The sequence below is a fragment of the Oculina patagonica genome, chromosome 10, assembly GCF_052425735.1.
Source record: "Oculina patagonica isolate OP01 chromosome 10, crgOcupat, whole genome shotgun sequence".
Taxonomy (NCBI): domain Eukaryota; kingdom Metazoa; phylum Cnidaria; class Anthozoa; order Scleractinia; family Oculinidae; genus Oculina; species Oculina patagonica.
The window spans coordinates 601,877-616,635 of NC_135767.1; the positions used below are offsets into that span (position 1 = coordinate 601,877).

At 36.5% G+C, this 14,759-nt stretch overlaps 1 long non-coding RNA gene across 1 annotated transcript; it reads right to left on the reverse strand.

The window, feature by feature from the left end:
* Nucleotides 1–12,478: 12,478 nt before the first annotated feature.
* LOC144667128 (uncharacterized) lies at nt 12,479–14,283 on the reverse strand. Its single transcript, XR_013573283.1, has 3 exons — nt 14,219–14,283; nt 13,755–13,830; nt 12,479–12,697 (listed from the first exon to the last, which is right to left on the reverse strand). It is a non-coding gene; the product is annotated as an uncharacterized LOC144667128 (long non-coding RNA).
* Between the last annotated feature and the right edge of the window lie 476 nt (nt 14,284–14,759).

The window sequence follows — 14,759 nt, forward strand, 5'->3', positions numbered from 1 at the left end:
TAGCGCTGGCGGTTTTGTTGGCTCGGGATGGGAAAATACACGAGTGTTCCTCTCACGATCGCTGCTTCGCCGCGCGCGTATTTTTCCATTTCGCGCCAACAGGACCGTCAGGGGTAAGATGGCTACGAGATCGAGAAAGGAAGTCGATCGCAGGACTTAAACTTTCATAACTGTTTCTTTTATCTTTTCTATAATTCATCTTCAGAGAATACGGTTTAGTGTCCTCGCTCGAAAATATTTAAAAAGTTAATTAATTTTACTGATGCGCCAATAGTTGCTGTAAAGGACTGGGGGCGGGAGGCCCAACAGGTCGCTAAAATCTAGAAATTTAAAAGCTCAAATTTCTTTTTAAAAAGTGTGCAGCTGTCGTTTTCCGTTTTTTTTGGAAGAATAAAATCTCATTTTTTAACCTGCAATCATCTTATGTTTCCGCAATTTTATTTTATATTCTCGACAGGAGCTAGGAGAGCGCCATCCGATGATTCACGAATTCGCGTGGGGAACGCGCGAATGCGTGAAGCTTCCCGGCATTCTTTGTAAGGACAGTTTCCTCATGCTGCTTGAACGCTAAACGAGAAGCTGAAAAAAGGTTCGTAATTTAGCCTTTTTACCTTGTTCTGTTGTCGTGCTTCGTTTACAAGGTATTGTTTTTATTTAAGATTCTTTATGTTTATGTTCAGGTGAAGTATGTTGCTGGTTTCTTCACAAAAAGCTGGAGCAGTGGAGAGCTGTGTGCGCGATTCAACTCAGAGTGTAGGTAAGCGCAAATCAATAAAAATTTGATTTCTTGAGGGAGTTGACTGTGTTAAATATGTTTTTTATGTCCTTTTTGAGTGGTTCCTAGTGCAAACAAGAATTTATCGTCATTCTTAAAGTGCGTGCTGTTGTCTGATGGAGCGGGTGGGGGGAGTGACAGGAGAGGTTTGGTGTTGGGCTGGTGGGGAAGGAGGAGTAAATTTGCCTGAGTACCTTTTGTTTGACTGGAGCAAAGCATGAAACAGGCAACTATTAATCTGAGGTGAACGATTATGTCAATTATGTGTTTTATTACGCTTCAGAAAGTTCTTTCGTCGAAGCGATAAAAGAATTAGATAAACTTCGGTAATTTCTTGACATTCTCTGTCTTTGCTATTCTTTGAACGCACGATTTTGGAGTTTAAAAATATTAAAAATATCTTTGTTTACTGCTATAAATTTCGCTGAAATCTCAGCCTCGTCAGGCATGTTCCGCCATCTTGGATTCTAGATGTTGAGATTTCAGCGAAATTTATCGCAGTAAACAAAGATATTTTTAATATTTTAACTCCAAAATCGTGCATTCAAAGAATAGCAAAGACAGAGAATGTCAAGAAATTACCGAAGGTGTTTTATTACACGACTAAGATAGTCAGAGGGACAACGAAAAACAACCAATCATTGGCGGTCCAATATTTTCTAAGTATCAGATGATCCCACATGAACCTGCACACTCACGGCTGTTTGTTTGGCTTACAAGAGTAACAAATAAACTTTACTCGCATGATAAACCCTCTCATACTTTTCATTGGTTTGTAAAACAACATAAAGGAGTTCTTTTCCAACCAATGGGTCCTCGGTTGGTTCTCGGTGGGTTAAGCCTATGCTGGGTCCTGTTACTTTTATCCTTTCCACTTTCTGCTTATATCTATGAAAGTCTTCTGCAATACTCAGATAATACAATTTAAAACGTTTTAGAAAATAATTATTTTTTTCTCAATTCTTTCTTTTCAGATTCTATCATTGGAAACACCAGGAACGATTTCCAACAAAAAACTCAGTAATATCAGTTGCCCAGGTAAAAACAGCTCTTTATTGTTTTAAGTTTTGTCATTAGACAGTGTAAATTATATATTGTAAATGATATTTATTATTGGTAAGATGAATAAAACCTATTGTGGAACGTGAAAGTAAATTAAATTATAGCCTGCGAATAGGCTTTCTGGAGAGCGCTCGGCCGGCGGGCTTCGCACCTTGCTGCTGGCACTAATTCACGCTGTCCGAGCGCTCTCCGGAATTCTCTGGAAAGCCTGTTTGCACGCTAATTAAATTGGGGCTAAAATAACCCCAGTTTAAAAGCTATGATTTAACCAAATTGTGACATGTGATTCAATTGCAGTTCTACTAGAGAATATTTTGAAATGGTTTCAAAAGAAAAACATGGTATAACCTTTTGAACTAATACAAGGACTCAGTCCCACACTTTGTCATTGCCAGAAAATATGTTTTGTTTGCCCAAAAATTCTTCAGGGACTCAACAAAAAAACATTACACAGTGACCCTGGCCAGGGTTCAAACTCGGACCGCTCAATTCCGAGTTGAACGTGCCAACCTGTAGGCCACCACACCTCCCAGCATTTTGAGTGTAAGTGTGGGACTATGTACCTCTTTTTAACCCGCTTGGGCTGGAAAGAGGCACTGTTAGAGTTAAATGTCTTGCCTAAGAACGATAAGAACACTGTCCAGATCACATGATTTCGAAAGCAATTCACTAACTATTAGGCCTGACCACACTATCCAGAAATAATTTTGTTTATTTACTTTTCTATTTCCTCTTTTTAACAGGGGACACAAAGCATTTCAGGACAAGAGGAGGATATCATCCATTAGCTTATTCTAGATTCATTTGATGATTTGATTGCAATCCAGGACCCAGGTAAACACTTGTGTTCTTATGCAATGATCAAATCAAAACTTAACCTGGCATCCCCAGGGAATCCCCCTAAGACCGGGGTACTCCCCAGATAAAAAAAAAAATCAAATTTATGCACCATAATTATTACAGGTTGCCACAGGTCAGGGACAAGTCTGGTAAAAATTTTCAAGTTCAGGAAAATTCAGGGAACTATTAAAAATGAAGAATTCCAAAGTGAAAAAGCCCCCTCCCCCTCCCCATACCTTGAACATGCTCTTTACAGGAACAACAACACCAAACTATTTAATGTAACAAAATCAAAATTAAATCCCATCCCCATACACCACATGAAAGCCTAATGAAAAATGCCTTACTGCCAAAGCCAACAATTACATGCAGCTCTGCTTACAAACAACTACTTCATGACCTTAACAAAACTAATAAACCAACTTTGACTTCAGACAGCTCTGACAAACATTAAATGGATTGAAACTCACTCTCACTGAAAACTAACTTTACACTATTCTTATACACATTAAAGTACCATCCCATAACTTACATCACAGCATACTGGCCGACTGAATCAGTTCCAATGACCAGAGACTCGAAACCATTGACTGACCAACAACTTTTCAATTGACTGTGAATATGACATCCACTCAAGTTGTCAAAAATATTATTCATGATGTCAGTCTTCAATAACAAATTTCTCTGATTGTCTCTCACACAGATGATCACACTAGATGATCCACTGATATACTTCTGGGTTGACACTATTTACTTTTACTCAGTCTAATAAAATCGTCAGTCAATATTTTTTTTTTCATCAGTGTTTTTGGGTGGCAACAAGACAGTTTTGTTCCCATTGGGCACCTCAGAATTCGACAGAGTAACTTGTCCCCCACCCCAGGTTTGCCCAGGTTAAGGAAGTTTTGAGTTGATCATTGCATAATATGTATGACGTAAAACCAAGTTCTGCTTTAGATTTGACAATACCACAGACATGCTTACTCGTTATTATTTAAACATATAATTGGCTCATAAGCAAATTGGATATGAAAACATTTTGAAAGTGGATAACATCTTGTTTTTTGTTTGTATTCTATGCTACATTAATACCGGTAACTGTATTTCCTCTGTTTAGCATCCCAGGGGGATAATATGACTTTGGTCATCCTGACAACAAGGGGAAACTTTTCAACAGGAGGTCTTATTAGAGCAGGGAGGGGGATCTATATGTAATTAATGCCTGAAAGGGGTCAGTGTGATATATCCATCTGCAAACCACTATTGCAAAAAACATTTGGGCAGAAGGTGCTATTAAGAAGGGGACTTGTTAAATGTGTCAAAATCAAAGTTCTGCAATTATATGATCAAACAAAGCACTGATTGATATTCACCATCAACAAAATTACCCAAAATTCAGCGCATGAAAAGAGCAGAAAAATTCCTGATGTGAATTTTTTTTGGAGGAGCGGTGGGGGATGATGGGGGGAGTTTATGGATAGGCTCATCTGAAAGGGGTCTATGTTTATTTGAACAGTACTACTGACAGTATTCACAATCATCCCCATTCAAATCCAAAAAGGAATGTTGTGTATAGAACAATTGTGTGTTTGAGGGGAAGGAGGGGTACTTCAATAGAGGGGCCCAGGCTGTCACAATCCCTCTCATCACCCCCTTCAGGTTCTGTGCAAGACTGCAATTTCCATGGCTGATCAACAAAATCCCCTGCCATTCAAACTAGAATTCCAAAAGTTGGTTGTGGTTCTGGTCAATACATCTGTAGGTTAAAATAGATGGGGGGGGGGGGGTTTGTTGGGGGCTTAATAGAGGCAGGGGGCTAAACTAAGGAAATACAGTAAAATTCTGGTTTATAAAAACACTTTAAAACACAGAAAAATGTTGTTTGTAGTCATTCCTATTTTATTATTCTTTGAACAACTGCTTCATCAATTTATTTGAAAAGGAAACTGGTACATTTAAATAAGATTTGGACAAAAAAGAGCTGTCCTTTTATTAATTTTTCAAAATCAACAAATGACAATTCATGTTAAGTTGTGGTCTTTTGAATTGATTGAATTGCTAAATGAAAACTTGGCAGGTAAGACTGCTGTATTTATTTCTGAGTCAAGAATATAATTTGTCAAATTTATAATTGAGCAACCAGCCGTTTTTGGACTGCTTACCAAAGCATTCAGTTTTAGTGGGTAACTGATTGAGTGATTTTCTTTACAGCTAAAATACATGCATTATGAAAAAAAAACTGTTTTCCAAATTACAGTGTATGTTGTTGCTTTTAGTTCTTTTCTTCTATATTTTTTGCTTTTTAATAGGTTTGATTTTTTTCTTTCCTGCATCAAAAATATTTGTTTCTCAATTGATGGTCTATCCCTTTCAACGTTGATTAGCTTTTTTATTACAGTCAACTCTCGTTAAAGCGGACACGCTCGGGGCGTCGTTTAGTGTCCGTATAGCGAGAGTCCGTATAACGGGAGTCATTTCCAGTCAAACCTTATTCGCCGGGGATCTGGATTTTGTCCGTAATAGCGAGCGTCCGCAATAGCGGGGTGTCCGCAAGGCGAGAGTTGACTGTATTTGAACCTAACAACTGCTTGGCTATTTAGTATTATGCATGTCTGTGGTACTTGTCTTGTAAACTTTACAGTGGCCTATGTGTACAAGGAAAATTATCCCTTATAAATTCGTTATCCCTTCAGCTTGAGTTACAAAAAAATCGTTTTGCAATTTTGCCAAAAGCAAAACATTTGGAGAATAATAACAAGTTGTTAACAATCATTATTGAGCTAACCAGTGTTGGAAGTATTCAACAGAAAACATTTTGCTTCTTCCCATTGGCTCACAACTAGTTACATGTAGTAACAAAATGTGGAAGTATTAGACATATCAAATTTCTGTCAAATAGCTCCATCAAAGTGATTCATTTAGTCTTAATTTCTACTAAAATCTACATCGACAATCTGGATTTATTAACATGAATTATTGACAAATTGAGAAAAAAAATTAGAGATTTTTCTGTGCTATCCAATTAATCTTTAGGGGAAAGGTATGTTTTCATTTTCCAAAATTTGCAATTTAACATTTCCAAAACATTGAAGAGATTTAGTTAAAAGGTTTCATCTTATCCTCCTTTCTTTGGAATGTGGAAAAAAAAGTGGTAGTTCAGTCTACTAAGCTGTTAAATACGGTTCTGTAGGGGAATTCCAAAGCTATAAAATGTCAAATATTCACAGAGATTAAGGATTGCTTTGATTTGAATTAATTATTTTTGAATGCAGAAAAGAAATTAAAACTAGAGATGATTCCACTATTTAATTCAATAGTTTTATTATTTTTCAAATACATGTCCAATAGCTGAATAAAGAATAGATTTCTTCTATTTCCTCACTGTTTTGTATAACTTTTGCTGAAGGGATAAGTGTACAGGAACGCAAGTTCTATAATATCAATTTGTTGGCCCTATTTTAATAATTAATAATTTTTTATAGATGTCTAGTACTCACAAAAAGTACAGAACTTTATACTTCATTTCGGAAGTATTTTGGTAAATTATCTTCGTCTGAATATGGGCCACTGTACAGTTTTTAATATTGGTTCAAGAGAATTACTGCTGAAGTATGATGTCTGTTATAAAACACTCTGAAACGCAAAGACGCATTTAAGCATGATTTATTTAGGGCGTATTCCTAAATTTGGATACAAACTGAACTCTAAACACATTTGTCGATTGTCTGGAAACTGCACATTTAAAATTGTCAATTCAAATTACAATTTTGCATTCATTTCTCGACCCAGTATTTTTTATAATTTCATTTGTAGTGCGTCTTTGCGTTCATTACCTCGCGTTCATTTCTGTATTTGTAAGCTACAAAATGTCTTTAGTTGCTCAGTTGGGAAATTATTTTTTGGGATCATTTTTTGGGGCAAACTTTGAAACGCCAAACAGAATTGTCATTGTCAGATAGAATTTAAATTTTTTACTTGTGTGCGCGTTCTTATTGAATTAGCATTTGCAAGTTCACATCTTATCGCACGAGTTTTGTTTTGCTTTGTTTTTTGTCCAGGAGTAACAATGGGTAACAAGGCGCAAATGGGCAATTTCTGGGAGTTTTCTCAAAATTGTTTACGTTTTCACATCAAAACATGCATTTTTAAAGATGCTCAGTTTTAATTCGGCGTTAATTTTTTAGCGCAGCCTTGATGACAATGAAAGAATCTGTTTTGGAGTTTTCAAAGTTATGCGTTTCACGCCTACGATTGTCTTGCATTCAGCTAAAATTCAGCGTGACACAGAAAGACTAACAGTTTTGCGTCACACTAGTGTTTAGGCGTTGTGTGACAGTTTGCACGTCCGCAAAATTTGAATACGGAAAGGGCAAATTGTTTGAACACTCGACTTTCTGAGCAACTATTAAAGTACAGTTTGTAGCTTGTAAATACTTAAGCGAATCGCGTAAGAGGTATAGTGAAAGTTTTAGGGCAGACATTGTTTATTTTAGTGATGGTTTTCTTAAAAGCAGAACTTGGTTTGTGGTCCTGTTATACAGTGTAATCTTTCATGTAACTTGTCTCGCAATATTCTCGAAAGCGGCGTGACAAGTGCTTTGCGTGAAACATGCGTCGTGTAGCGCACCGTTAGACGGACAAAATTCTTGCGAGGCACTTTGCTGCAACGGTTGAAGAAAGATGGAACTTTGATCTATTTTCTGCAGCCGTTGAAGCGACTTGTTTTGCAAGAGGTTTGACCGTCGCGCGGTGTGTTACACGGCGTTGTTTCATTTAACTTGTCACGCCGTTTTCAAGAAGATTGCGAGACAAGTTGCGTGAAAGGTTACACTGCATAGCAGGACTTTTTGTCATGAACACAAGTGTTTATCTGGTTAGTGATGGTGGATTGCTGGTAAAAACGACAACACAAAAACTGCCTCTTTGTCTGTTTATTTGCGTTTTATTGTGTTAAAAAAAAATAAAAAAATCTAGCCGATCTTGCCCCAGCATATCGGGTTGTTTTCACTATGCTCTGAGTTTAAGTGTTTCTTCTGTTCCTCTTTAATATTCCAACTTTAAAATCCCGGTTTGTTTATCTGATCCGCCATCTTTGATGACGACACTTGACGCACTTTAATGATATGGCCGTTTGCTCCCAAGTGGAGATGGCATAATGAGGGGAGGTGAGAGTTTGCTCCCCATGCCTCCTCGGTTTCACTCAACTACGTCATTATACCACACTCATTTGAATTTGGAATTTTCATTAGTTTTGAGAGCTGTAATTAATGCGAAAAAATTAATGCCAAAATAATAAAATTTTAAGATGTGTGTTTTCAACAAATGTATCTAGAAATTTCCGTCGGAAGGACAGGAAAAACCGAAGTGCTAAAATACAAATCATGTTCGGCACATTTCCATGGATGTCTAGAAAGAATCGAACGCAGAAAACCACTAATCTGACTCCCCGACCAAACCTCCTGCCGACTGTCATCCCACAAACTTCACCAAAAGAGCACAAGTCATTTGAAACTCTCCCGTCAAAGCTGATACAAGTTTAAGAGTTTTCTTTCGCTTACGTTTAAATTAGAGAAAGAAAATTTTGTAGTATTTAAAGCGAATAAAGTGTAATTTGTTTAAGGTTATTATAAAGAACTAAGAATTTGGTTGAGTAAATAACAATTTGAAAGCAAACGGGCGCTTTTGACCGTTTGCATTAGCTAGAATTGCAATAAGCATGTTTTGAAATAAGTTATTTTAATCTGCGTCGTACGAATCGAAGTATTTTCCGAAAGAAATCGCGGTTTTAAATGCTTTGCGCGTAATTTAAGTCGAGAATTTCATGGAAATCATAATTAAATATTCAAGATTGGATTCGCTTCAAAATGCAAATACTGGAAAATGCTGGAATTTTTTAAGTTGTTTGTTTCATTGTTATTTTTATTTTAAATTTGGTTTTGAATAACATCGAACAACGAAGCATCCTCGGGAATCCGGCGGCAATTAATCGGGGCGAGACGAAGTGAATTGAACGGCAAAATCGGCACAACGAAAGTGCCGACTTGCCGCTTGGTTTTTTTCGTCTTGCCCCGATTAATTGCCGATGTGTTACCGAGGATGCAACGAAGTTGATCAAGAGTTGGTAACTATGAAAAAAACGAAGAATTTTCTTTCCTACGTTTAGTTTTGTTTTGGAAGTCATGATTAACAATTGACCTACGAAGTTAGAGAAAAATCGAAATAATATTTGGTTATAAAAAGTTTAATATAAAGTTTTGGAATACAAGATGAACAATTAGCCTACGGAATCAAAATCGAATTATATATTTGGTTAATTGAGGAGCAAACAAAAGATTGGTGGGGGGTTGGCCTAGGAAATAAGAAATTGAATCATATATTTAGATGCCATACTAAAGTTTTCGAAGTTCAATATTAAGCTTTGGAGGACAAAATGAACAATTGGCTTATGAAGTCAAAATCAAATTATATGTTTAGTTGCAAAATAAATTTTTCGAGGTTTAGTTTAATTTTTTGGAAATCAAGATGAACAATTGGCCTACGTTTCGTAATTTAAATATTGAAAATGGAAATATATGTTTAATTTCTGAAATCATTACTAAAGAAGTCTCCTTTGCAGGGGTTACTTGGATTGTCACGCAACACTCCAGGAGAGAAGCGTTGTGTGACAACTCAAGTAACGCCTTAACCGGAGACTTCTTTAGAATTGCTTCAGATTAACTAACTCTTTGAGTTAATCTGAAAGGTAAATATAAATTGGAATTTCTAAAAATGATCATTTCCTAATTTGGCTTGATAAGTTGAACTTGAGTTTAGCTTAGGTTTATTTGATGCTAAATTTATTGTGGAAAATTAAAAGGAAATTTATGTTTTAAGATTTAAGAAAGAAAATCCCTAAACAGGTATCAGCTCTTTCAGAAGAATCCCAGATGACTATCAGCTCAATCTAGTGTCGCTTGTGAAATTCCAGTCTAGCCAGATTAGTGACATTCCTTGTTCTAGACTAACCCCAACATCCAGGAAATGTACCGCCCATCACCTGCACTAAAGCACTACTGTTTTACGTCTTCAACAACGGAAGATTTCCAGATACATTGATAGAAAACAAACATCTTTGAAAGCCAATTGAAATAAAGGTGTGGTATTCTGACATAGTTAAGTAAAGCCGAAAAGACATCAAAAGCAAACTCTCACCTCCCCTCACGATGCCTCCTCCACTTGAGAGCAAACGACCAAATCATCAAAGTGTCCAAGTGCCTCCATCAGAAATGAACGGATCAGATAAACTCACCAGGATTTCTCAGTTGGAATATTGCAGAGGAACGTCAGAAACACTAACCTCAGAGCAAGAGTTTCCACAACCCTGCAGGGGCGTCGATCGGCTAGATGAAAATCTGACCATTTGTAATGTGTGCGGGTGTGTGGGCCATCTCAGTTCCTGAAAATAATCTAAAATATACTAAGTTGAGTGGAAATTATAAAATCCACAAAAAGAAAATAAACAAGCTCATTAGCAAAGTAAGAACGGAAAAGAAAATGCCTACCCCACTTATGCCCTTAAACTAACTTATTAAAAAGCTTTGTCATTGTAATGATACAATAACAGTACTTAGGCCTTCTAAACTATACTTAACTTTTAGACACTTTGGGGGAGACGTAGGATTGCAAAACAATAATTTCTCTGTAGAAAAAAATGTCCTTTGACGTGTACTGAAAAGGCAATACCTAAGATTCCCTAAGTTGTTACGGCCTTTGCTTAAAATACTACATAAAGACCCTAACAAAAAACAAATGTCTCTTTACTATGAGGCTTATATGTAAGATGAACTTGGCAAAGCCCACTAGACTCAAAGGGACTAGTCCATGCCCCCAGATTGCTCTGTCTATTCCTAATTTATACTGTATTAATTAGGAATTGCTTACTTGTGCTAATGAGCTTGTTGTGACACCTTTAAACAAAGGAGGCGAAAAAATGTAATTAAATAAACCTAAGTGCAGAATTTGTGATTTGGAATCGATTGTGTAAGAAATGTTAAGTTTGCATGAGAGAAAATAATTTGAATTTGCGAAATCCTAGAGATTGATTTTTAATTAACAAATTTGATAATCAGACAATTGAAATTAATTAGAAAAGTTTTATTGCTGAAAAAGCAGTTTTAGAAAGCCTCCTTTGTTTAAAAGCGAAAAGAAATAATATTGTAGTCTCAAGTACCATCATGCTATCGATGTAATCCGAAAAATATCCATTGAAATTTTTGTAGTGTAAAAGCGAAAATTAAGAATATGGCCCCACCCAAGAAATTTGTAATCAGTGAGAGGTAGCCAAAGTTAATTCAAAGTATAAAAAAATTAAATATTAGGCCTTGAGCAAGATGGACATTGAAACTACAATGTATCTTACCTTGTAAAATAAAGAAAAATAATAATTCTTTATCTACTAGTTTCCTATTGAGCACCTACTCTAATTTGGATTGTAACAATTATTTTTTCAGGTAATTGTATAAAAGCACCACCCCATTGTATGCCAAGTGTCTTCAAGAAGGATACAAATCATATGATTGAATTAATTCAAATGTCAGAAAATATTTTGAAACTGCTCAATAGGAACCTTGTGAAGAGAATGAAATTTTGAACTGAGTTTTCATAAGCAAATAAGTGGCTTCAGTAAGATTAAATTTCTCCTGATGTAACTTATACTATTTTGAATTGAAATAATTCGAATGGTCTTTGATACAGAACAATAATATTAAAAAACTGAGTGTGTATTATGTGTACATGTCAATGCTTGTACACATAGAAAAAAATGTAAAATAGGTTTAAAAAATAAATTAATTTAATAACTTTTATTGATAAATAGAAATAGATTTTAGCTGAGCACCTAAATAGGTCATTCCAATCAATTTGAGTCTTTCTAGTGTAAATTAAATTTTGAGTATTTTTTAATTTTATTTTTGAATAAAATTTGATGGCTTTTTTGACAAGAAAGTTTCAGTCTTGCGTCTGTACACAAAAACAAAACCAAATGATAGGAAGGAATTTGTAAGCAAGCCACTTATTTGCAAATGAATGGCCACACACCACACACTGGCCAGTGCAATACTCTGTTTATATAAGTAGCTACATGTGCATCAAAGCAATATAAATTGTGCATTAGATGATGGTTGGTTGGTTGGTTGGTTGGTTGATTGATTGATTGATTGATTGATTGATTGATTGATTGATTGATTGATTGATTGATTGATTGATTGATTGCCATTGATTGATTGCCATTGATTGATTGCCATTGATTGATCGATCGATCAGTCAACTGATTGATTTAAAATTCAGTTCAATTCTTTTGGGATAAAATAGTTTGTCCCCCATAAAACGTTTTAAATAATTCAATAAACAATTTGCTTAATGACCCAAATAACAAATGTAAAGAAGACTACAGAATCTATTATACTTTGTGCACATGTCACTAGCTGAATAAACAGTCAGTATAACTGTTACATTGTAAAACAAATGTTTACCACGAGTAACGAAAAAAATTTTGTTCCAATTTGGTGAACAGGAGCATCATTGAGTTGTTAATAGCAATTCTGCTGAATTTTTAAAATGAGGAAATGCAGAATAATTATCCTAAAGCTTCAATTCATGGTAAACACTTGTCAATAAACAATATTACCTTAACATCTAACACTTATTAAATTTAAGTTCAGCTTAAGTGCAAGTTCAAGTTTCTTGATCATCCAAGACCTGTTGTCCATACTTTGTCCTCTGTCCTTGGTCCCCTGTGCTGCGTCCTGTCCCTGTGCTTGGTCCTCTGTCCTTGGTCCTCTGTCCTTGGTCCCCTGTGCTTGGTCCTCTGTCCTTGGTCCTCTGTCCCTGGTCCTCTGTGCTTGGTCCTCTGTCCTTGGTCCTCTGTCCTTGCTCCTCTGTGCTTGGTCCTCTGTGCTCGGTCCTCTCTCCTTGGTCCTTTGTGCTGAGTCCAGTCCTGGGTTCACAGCCTTCAGTTCTCACCTTCAGTGTCTGCCAACAAGTCTGCAAAACCAATAATAAACAAGTATGGTAAGTTTTTTACATAGGCCCAAACCTTGCAAAGCTTTGCATGCAAATTTATAAAAATTATTCATGAACAGATGGATGGATGGAGGGACAGACAGATGGACATACCCATCCTCCCACATACCCAACCAACCAACTGCCTGCCCACCTTGCTTGCTTGTCCCAGTTTCCATAGCAAGAAGAGACTAGGAGTTTTTCTACTCCCCCCTAGCTGGATGGGATGTTAGCCTATTGCAGGGTTGCGCCCAGCATTAAATTTGCCAGTACCCATTTGTACACCTGGGTGGAGAGAGGAACTGTGAGAGTAAAGTGTATTGCCCAAGAACACATGCAAGGCCACTGTGGCCACCACGCCTCTCTACATGTGGATCTTGTGCTCCTGCAGCATGACAAGCCAAAATCAGATGATGTACAAGTTGTTGAAAGAAATGTCTTCAAGAGTCCAATTTTAATCTTCCAACCAGGGAATAGACAGTCTTATAAAAATCAAGAGGCATATATAGCATAGCCCAATGATTGCTTAAATAAGATATTGTTTCTACTTCAGTCTGTGCAGCAAATGAATTTTTCTGTGTTAGGTGGGCCTTGAACGGGTTCAGGGTGTTACAACTGTATGGAAACATTTTTCCTAGATATACAGAGTACCATGATTGACAAGTTAGCGATTTATTACTGAATTAAATGATGTTAGTTTGATTTTGTAAAGAGGTTAAAGAACCTCAGTTAATGAATTTTTCTGTGTTAGGTGGGCCTTGAACTGGTTCAGGGTGTTACAACTGTATGGCAACATTTTTCCTAGATATACAGAGTACCATGATTGACAAGTAAGCGATTTATGACTGAATTAAATGATCATGTTAGTTTGATTTTGTAAAGAGGTTAAAGAACCTCAGTTAATATATAACCCATAATTATGTATATTAAGAGGCTTCCACATCACTTTTTTTAATATTTTTGTTTTCCTATTCTATCATACATTTCTGTAATAATTATTATTATATTACATGTAACTATGGCAACAAGAAAAACTCACCAAAACTGTCAAAAATGTGGTCTTATGTGGTCTTTATCCTCTATTTGGTTTGGCCTGTCTTGGTCTGTTCTTACCCCTAACAATAAAAATACAAAGTCTAGTAAGTTTAGTGGTTGAGAGCGGTTTTCACTAAATGAGTGACGAAAGTAATTCGCATTTGCTTTGGTTTTGCATTTACAAAACTATGCTGTGCTGTTGGTTTAAAAAACTCAGCCCACTTTCTCAACCAATCAGAAGTAAAACCAAAACCAATGTGATTGGCCTGCACACATTTTCTTTGTGTTTGCTACATGTGTTTACTCCAAGTTTTGATTGGATCACTGAATTGTTGGTGTCCTAAGTGATTGCTTCTAAAGACTTATTTTTTTGGTTTTGGTTCTATGGCACTCAATCAAAAATCGCTTTACATCTCTGTAATTATCACACAACATGTTACTATAGCAACATAAAAAATGACAACTCACCACATCCATCAAACGTGTGGTCTTACAGTATATTCTCCATTTGGATTGGTCTGTCTTGGTCTGTTCTCTTTCTGTTGTGGATGTAAATTTCCTCCTCATGTCAGGAATGCAGGTCCTTGAAGATAATTTGCACAGTCTTAGCTTGTTCAATAGTTTAACAAAATTTATTACTAACATGTAAGTTGCATAATTTATGGGTGTGGCCTGACATATTAGCCCTTGTGGCTGACTCATCCCCAGTCGTCTTATGAGTCCGTCTTGAGTCGACTGCTGAACACAGAGGGAATCATGGGAAGGAAGAAGAGAAGCCTTTCCTCCTTTCCATCATCCTTCGCGTCTTGCAATTTTCGCATAAGAGATGACTGGGGACAAGTCAGCCCTTGTGGCATGTTCTTGAGCAGGTCATTTTACTTTTGACTCACAGCTGTCCAAATCAGGACTGGTTGATTAACAGCCCAGGGAAGCAGGGGGGGGGGGGTGGGGTGCATGTGTAAAAATATCCCTCATTACAAATCAAAATCCAATGACCCTGCTTTCATTT